Source organism: Cupressus sempervirens, chromosome 11, assembly GCF_028749045.1.
Source record: "Cupressus sempervirens isolate cs-2001-9-10 chromosome 11, ASM2874904v1, whole genome shotgun sequence".
NCBI classification, from domain to species: domain Eukaryota; kingdom Viridiplantae; phylum Streptophyta; class Pinopsida; order Cupressales; family Cupressaceae; genus Cupressus; species Cupressus sempervirens.
In genome coordinates, this window is record NC_143128.1 from 76,568,854 (window position 1) to 76,577,047 (window position 8,194).

Genomic DNA, 8,194 nt, shown 5'->3' on the forward strand with positions numbered 1-8,194 from the left:
TACAACCCACTGTGACTGATCACTAGCTAAGTCAGGAGATGTCATAGCCAAAGGAGTAGAATCAATAACAACACCCACTGAAGCATCACTCCCAAACTCTTGCTCCAAGTCACATATTATCAAGTTGTCAACTGCAGAACCTATCACCATGTCATGCCCATCACAACTCTCATCTTGAGGCATCAAACTATCCCATAACTGATGATAAGCACTAGGAACCAAAGTACATCTCTGTATCATCATCTCATCAACATGGTCATCAAAGGTAAATTGATGAGCGTACCTCATAGTGTAATGCCGATAGAATTCACCAATCTTAGTCAGTGGCTTAGACTGTAATCTAGATGAAACTAACTACAATTGATCATTAACCATGTTGGAACTGACTACTACCTCTGAAGATATCACCAAGGGAGTAGTATTATTAGCAGGAACCATGCCAACTGCCGACTCACCAACATCACACATGATCTTTGATACATCTCTAGTCTCTGTGTCATCAGTACTAGAGGCCACCACCATGTCAGGCATACAACAATCTGCTACAACACCCAACTCAACTGAACCTGACTCTAGTGGGAATGAACCTGATATGCCAATGTTAGTATCAAGGATGGATGCATCCCCATTTCCACTGTCTCTGACAATCTCAGCCATGGACATCCTCAGATCACCAAACATCACAGCTTGTGACTGTATAGAATTAGGTAAAGACTGTAGTCGCTCTAACTCCATGGTCACCTTAGCCAAATGAAATTGTGACTCCTTGAAAGCCAACGGTGTACTCTCAAGAATCTCAGAAGTCACCTCAAGCTACTCAGTAAGCTCACTCACCTCATCTTTCTTGGCCAACAATGCATCATATGTTGTACTGCCCCACTCCATAAGATAATCTCTGTCGGCTACCAACTGCATATAATTTTGTCTCAAAATCCGAATAGCCTCCCATAAAGAGTGGATCTCTGTCAAGGAAAGATAACTGCCTTCCTGCTCATCACTAGTAGGAGAACCCCATCCATAAACTGCTAACAACTGACGAGCAGCATCAAAATGCTGGCAAGTGATAGCAATGTCTCAGTCACTAACTCTCAATTGATTAGACACATGATGGCACTGGCTTGACTATCTCCTACAAACCTCCTCTGATGCACTGTCTAAAGGAGCATCCTCAAAGTTACTAGTCTCTAGAGTATTACCATCCATATCTTGTGAATCAAATCTAAAGCTCATATCAACATACGAAGTATCAAAAACATTAGCATTGTTGTCCAACTCCTCTATACCCAAGGAAACTAAGTCTTCAAAACTGCCCATTGCATCCTCCTGGATGTCATCAATGCCAATATGATCTTGGGACTCATCTATACACACTACCAAATATGAAATATCATCAACACATTCCAGCAAGTATGGTCAAATGGATATATGAACAAAGCCCAACATCGATGTATAAAAACTAATACCAACATCGGGCAAGATACTGGCACAAGAAAAGACAACACCGTGTAATCTACTAATCAAATGCATGATAGCACCCAAACAAACACTACTACCAAAAAGTGTTAAAGACCTCCAGTCAACTAAATCCCAAACGCCAATATAACAATCTCGAGTCCATATCTGTAAACTAGAATCAACTGGTAACTCAAGAAAACTCCTCACCTGAGTAATATGACCAATACCAACTAACTCCACATACCTGTCATGATGAGATAATGAAGTCACAATACTATCTTTTTTCACCTTCAGCTGGCTGGACAAATCATGTGAAGTACTACTAGCCTCAACCTCATGTGATGAAGCATCTAACTATGCCTGGTACTCTTTCTCAACAAAGTCATGAATGCTCAATGTCTGCTCATCTCTACCAGGTATCTCACCATCCTGCACAACAACATCCTCATAATCATCATCTGAACCCACTACACTGTAGTCACTGCCTGTTGTAACTATACCATCCTGAATACCTGTGGCATCACCCTTTGATGACCTATAAAAAATTGTCTCAATTTGAGTATCAAGTTGATTGTTACTGTCAATCTGTGTAATATCCTTTCCCACCACCTCCTGTGACAGAGTAGAATCTGAGACCTCTACCTGGCTATAAGCTAGTTTCTCAAACTCCTCATGCAAGTTCTTGGTAATTGTGTCATCTGCCCTGTGAGAAAATCTACCAAATAGAAATCCAGTCAACTTATCCACCTTAGTTGGGTCGGACAACATTTCATTCATTATACGGTGGTGCTCAACCAACTGTTCAGACATGTCATGGCTTATTTTTATAAGTTTATCTCGAATGTCTAAATAACCATCCTTTCTACTATTTTGACTCTGGATATCAATTGTCCAAGATCATGTCCTTTGAGACTCAGTATTATACTTTTCCATTCTAGATAAAGTAGAGTGTAACCCCAATAGGATATAACTTCTTCAAACACCAAGAACTAACATGCAAATGATTAGAAGTAGCATGCAACCATAGATTTTGACATGCAACTGATTGGAAGCAACATGCAACCACCAAACTCACCAAGAACTAACATGCAAATGATTAGAAGTAGCATGCAACCATAAATTTTGACATGCAACTAATTAGAAGCAACATGCAATCATAAATTATGACATGCAAGATCTGGGTAGTTGTCAAAAATGACATGCAAGATCTAGGTAGTTGTCAAAACTGACATGCAAACTTCTACAAACCCTCAGGCTGGCAAGATCATGGCTCTGATACCACTGAAATGTCCCTTTTCTGATTTTGTATGATATTTCCAACCTCTAATCAGATTTTCAAGATCAAACAACTAATATCATAAAGATCCACCAAATTTCTCAAGAAAACCCAAATCGGGTATGTCTGAAATAGTGCCAAAAGCTTCACAACTTCACAAATTATTAATAAATCTGAAAATGGACATTTTTACAGAAATTTCAGCAGCATAACAGCCTACAAAATGACATTTCCAGATCCATATAGCCTTTACACAATAGCTCACAAATGTAGGACAAAAATTATGCTCATCGGGCTTTCGAAATTAACACAAAAATGCCCGGAAACATCACAAAAACACTAATAATCTATCTCAGAAGTTTAATCATGTCCCAATACATATATTCAGCTCTATTTTAACACCTTAAAGTCTGAAATACAACAGAAACCCAAACTGATATGAAATACTCAACTGAAAACACCAAACTCATACAAAAAACACACCCGAAAACCCACAACTCTGCACTGTTCAGCACAAAGGCAAACTCTGTATGAGCATGCACATGGAATGGCTTAAAACTCCCATCCTTAGCCTTCCTAGAAACTTGCAAACTCCCATTCTTGGGTCTCCCTGGAAACCTGCAAACTCCCGTTCTTGGGTCTCCTTCTCCACAGGTTTGGCAGCCTCTAAAGAATAACAAAGAATGAGCAAAAATCAAGTTCTGGAATCCGCCCAAAATGCCTCCAAACCCCTTAAAAGAGGGAATAACTGTAACTCATGTCCAAGAGAGGTTAATGAAACATATTTTAATAATAATTTTCATTTATTAGTCCAACGATTTCCAAAGATTAACCCCCTTTTTCCGAAACTTCACTTTCTTGGGCCTGCCTGCCTTAGCAAAGATTTTTTTTTTTTTCTAATTATTTGAAAAGGGGACATGACATTGTTTCAATCTTAACAATTTTATAATTAATTTTTATAAATGTAAATAGGGTTGTCCACTCGGACAGTGGTTCTCTAGCTGGGTACAGGGAGGTCAAAATCTAGAGGGGGTGGCTTTTGGAAGGGATGGTGAGCTTTTGAAAGGAACACTTAGATTATTTGTTTTTCAGGGCTCCCTTCATAGAACTTGGTTGGTTGTTTTTCCATGTGGAATATTTCTTGCCTCTTGAGGAAGCATATACCATCGTGGCGTACCCATCTATGCATAAATAGACATTGGCAAGAAAGAGTTTGGGGTAAGAATTGACATGTTAGCTAAGGTGAAGGGATTGATGATTGTAGACATTGGGTAATCATTTTAACTCATTTTCTTGTGCCTAACTAAGAATTTTAATTTCACCCGCAGGTTTTCGTTGCACTGCAAGATGTATTGCGCTGAGTATTTTACCACAGCGAGTCAAAGATGGGCAGCAAGTAATTTCTTCAAAAAGGGGGCTTTAGAGTTTCTTCACAAGTAATTTCAAATCTATGTAAGACTTAATTGAATCTCATTCTTATTTGAGTAGTGTTAATTTGTAATATTTGGGCATTGGATTAGTCTATCCATGCTATTTCTAATACCAACATCTAGAATAGCCCATTTGAAAGTGATTAGAGAGGTTACACGGGACTACCAAAATCTAATTAAAGGTTTGATCACTCATGATGCATAGTTCTATATTTCTAAAGGAGTTTGAAGATAAATCTGGTATGAAGATGGATTGAAGATAATAAGTACCCAAATTGTTAGTTGATTAGGAAGAAATGAAAAATCAAAAGAGTCCATAAAGAGGTTGACCTTATCAACGATATTTAGTAGGAGTCTGGTTAGATACATGTAAACCCAAATATGGAAAATCTAGTATTTAGAATGGCATTTCTCTTTCAAAAATGTTATGACTGAATATCTAATTAACATACATTTAAAATCTCTCTAGAAATGTAAAACATCAAAAATCGAAGAAATTGAGAATGGAAAACTAACATGGGATATGTGTTCCTCATCAGCTATTGTTGGCTTAGTATGGGTAGGTATTGACCCATTTAGGAATCTTATATTCGATTTAATTTATTATAATTTGTTGACCAAATTTCTACTTGGGAAGAACAGGGGTGGTTAGTATGGGTAGGTATTGACAACTGAATATAACTGAGGAATTTTTATTTTTTGTTTTACTTTGTATCTGTCGCAATTGCAACGTCAACCACAAGCATTGCAACGAGGTTGTTGTAGTGGTGATGCCATCTACCGTTGCAATTGCCAGGGTGTCTGTCGCAATTGCAACATCTGTCACAAGAATTGCGATGAGGTTGTTGTAGCTATGATGCCAACTGCCATCGTAATTGCTCGAGTTTCCATCACAATTGCGACGTCAGCCACAAGAATTGTAACGGTGTTGATGTCACAATAAAGTGGTTGCATAGCAACGGATAGGTGTCTTAATTACAATGGTATAGGATAGACGTCATAATTTGTGACTAAAAAATAATGACGTCTATTACTGTTGCAGTGGCAACACATTTCTATCGTAATTGTGATACATAGCCATCGCAAATTGATGCCAAATGTATTAGTGGATGGTCGTTGAAGTGTAACATGTAATACATTCATTGTTAGGTCGATTGTATATTGATTTATTTTGGAAGTTATAATTGTAATGTAACATGTAATATAATATCTTAATGAGGTTATATATTAATCATTGTACATTGGGAAGCCTCAAGACCGAATCAATTATTTGTTCTTGGTTGTAATTTGTCATATGTGTGAGTGCATGATTATGCAAACTATAATTGATATATGAATGTAAATTTGATGAGATTGAAGCAGAGGATGATGTTGAGGATGTGTTGAGAAATTCAAAGGAACTGTATTGGCAAACAATTTGAGAAGAGAGTTGAGGAAGAAATGGTCCAAAAAGTATTAACTAAAATTGCTTTAATAAAAGTGAAGTTATCAAACATAATTGAACAAATGAAAGGTTCATTGAAGAAATCCATGACAATGTAAGAGAATTAATGTGTTTTTACAACATTCACTACAAAAGTGTGAGGAAAGACTACCATAATGCAAAATGAGTTATCACAACATGCTAACAACCTATAACCAACAAGTTCACACTTCAATGAACACTAGACGAAATCGAGAGAAATTATTTATTGATAAAAATAATTGAAGGCCCAAGAGGAAAGAATAAGAATAAAGATATTAAAACTAAAAGGCATGATTACACCAAATTTGGACATCATGCATGCCCATGTGGAGAAAGTTCATGAGTTAGTGCAGACCCTTGATTGAGTATAATTGAAAGTTTGGAGGAATTAGCCCCATACTTACAAGGTTATATGATTGGCTTGAGAGCACTAAAAGAATCACAGGTCACCTTATTGAACAATGCAAGACACAGATAAAATTTTCTCTTTGATAAACTATGATAGGTATGTGCCCCTACTTGTAATAACTTTTTTATTATCTTTGGCATTGTTGCCAAAAGGGGGAAGTGGTTAGTTCAATTTTTTTAAAACTTTTGAAAAATAGAGAAGAGTATTATCAAAAGGGGAGAAAATATTATTTTGCAATTAGAAAATTTTGGAGCCATGATACCTATTGGCTCACAGTACACTTATTCTACACATTTTAAAATTGTGAAGGGGATTTTTTTGTCGTCAATGCCAAAGGAGGACATTTTTGTTTGAAAATCATACAATGGCATGACAATGATTTTGAATTTAAGTATTTCATTGATGCTAAATAATAGTAAAGGAAGAATAAGTTAGTTTTATAGGTAAAGAGGTAAAGACAACATGTAAATTGGAATACACTATTGGTAAGAAAGGACTATCAGATAACTAGATAGTTATCAGTACAAGGGATATTAGCAAAGCTAATTAGTACAAAGGGAGTTAGTACATTATTGGTGAACTATGATTATTAGGAAACAAAGGTGAATAGGTAAAGGTTATACTAGTCAAAGACAACATAGATCAAACCTATCATATTGTTATTAGATTCACTGAGTTTGGACAAAGGGAAAATGGTTTACCTAGTAAGATGAGCAGAAAATTAAAAAAGACTTGTGGTAATTGGCAATAAATATTTATGTGAGAATCGTGAGGAGATTTTGACGAACAACATTTCACCTTGGGAATGATAAAAATTCATAATGCAGCCAACAAAAGAAGGAAAATAGTTTATGGAAGGATCCATATAGTATTGAGATCAAGTTATGGTAAACTAATTAGGTCATGGAGGTATAACAAGCATAAGAACTAGATCAATTAAGAAAGAAAAGTTGTAAGTATGAGATAAGAAACTAAAGTGATAATTCAAAATTGATTTGTGATCAAGATCAAGGTACCAAAAGGAAGCAAAATTAGTGTGTAAGGACCTAACAAGATTTAGAAGGAAAGAAATAATAGATCAGTTACTTTCTTGTAATAATACCTAACAATTTCTATAACCAAGTAGTCTTTAACAAGACTTAGAAGTTGTAAATTGAATTCATTGTAAATCCTTTAAATAGGTGACCTTTGTATAAGTGTGATCAAATATCTTAATATAGTAGCTCTTAATAGGATTTTTATACATCTAACAATGTATCAATCACTTCTAATTAAGTGAGTCACTTAGAAGGTGACATGTGTAGCTCTTAATCAAGCATACCTTTTTACTTCAATAAAGAGTTGTGGGTACCATCCCCACCAATATTTTTTCCTCTGACCAAGGGTTTCTATGAGATTTAAAATTATTTTCTTATGTATGGGTGAATTATTTTAGGGTTTATTATTATTTTACTATTACAACATATCAGTAAACTAGGAAATAGCTCTTATTGGTTAACATCAATTACATGATAAGTTTATTGTTAAAAGTTTGAATTGGTAAATAGTTTGAGAGTATTGATTCACCTCCTCCCCCAACCTCTTGGTACACACATTTCCAACAATGGGCTGCTAATAAAGAAGTATATCACTTTAGTGTAGCTAGTAATATGGACCCACTTAAACAATTGGTTATTTTAAGAGTTCTTACACAAGTAGAAGAGATGTTCATTGCATGTGTTAATCCAATATTGCAAGTTACACACACTTATGGTAGACAATAAAAATTTAGTGGTCATACAACCATATTCCCCCAAAATATAATAGCAATTGCAAATTAATTGCCACATTCCAAGAGTTAGATGTATTAAGAATCTATAGACTCAATACTCATAAGAAGGATTATGACTTCTATCTTAGTAGAAGTCATGTTCATAATGCACTATCCTACAACATCAAATATGACCTGTACTAGAAGCACATTAAAATAAATGACTCTACATAATTATTTCTCCTTACCTTTGAAATGATAATTTTTGGATGCTTTGTGCAATTCAAAGAGAAAACAAAAACCTTTAATTAAGGGAAGTTAAATTTTAAACCATAGAAAGAAAACTAGAAAGTGAAACAGAATATTCATCCTCATTTATGGAAAGATTTCCAAACAACCACTAGGAGTT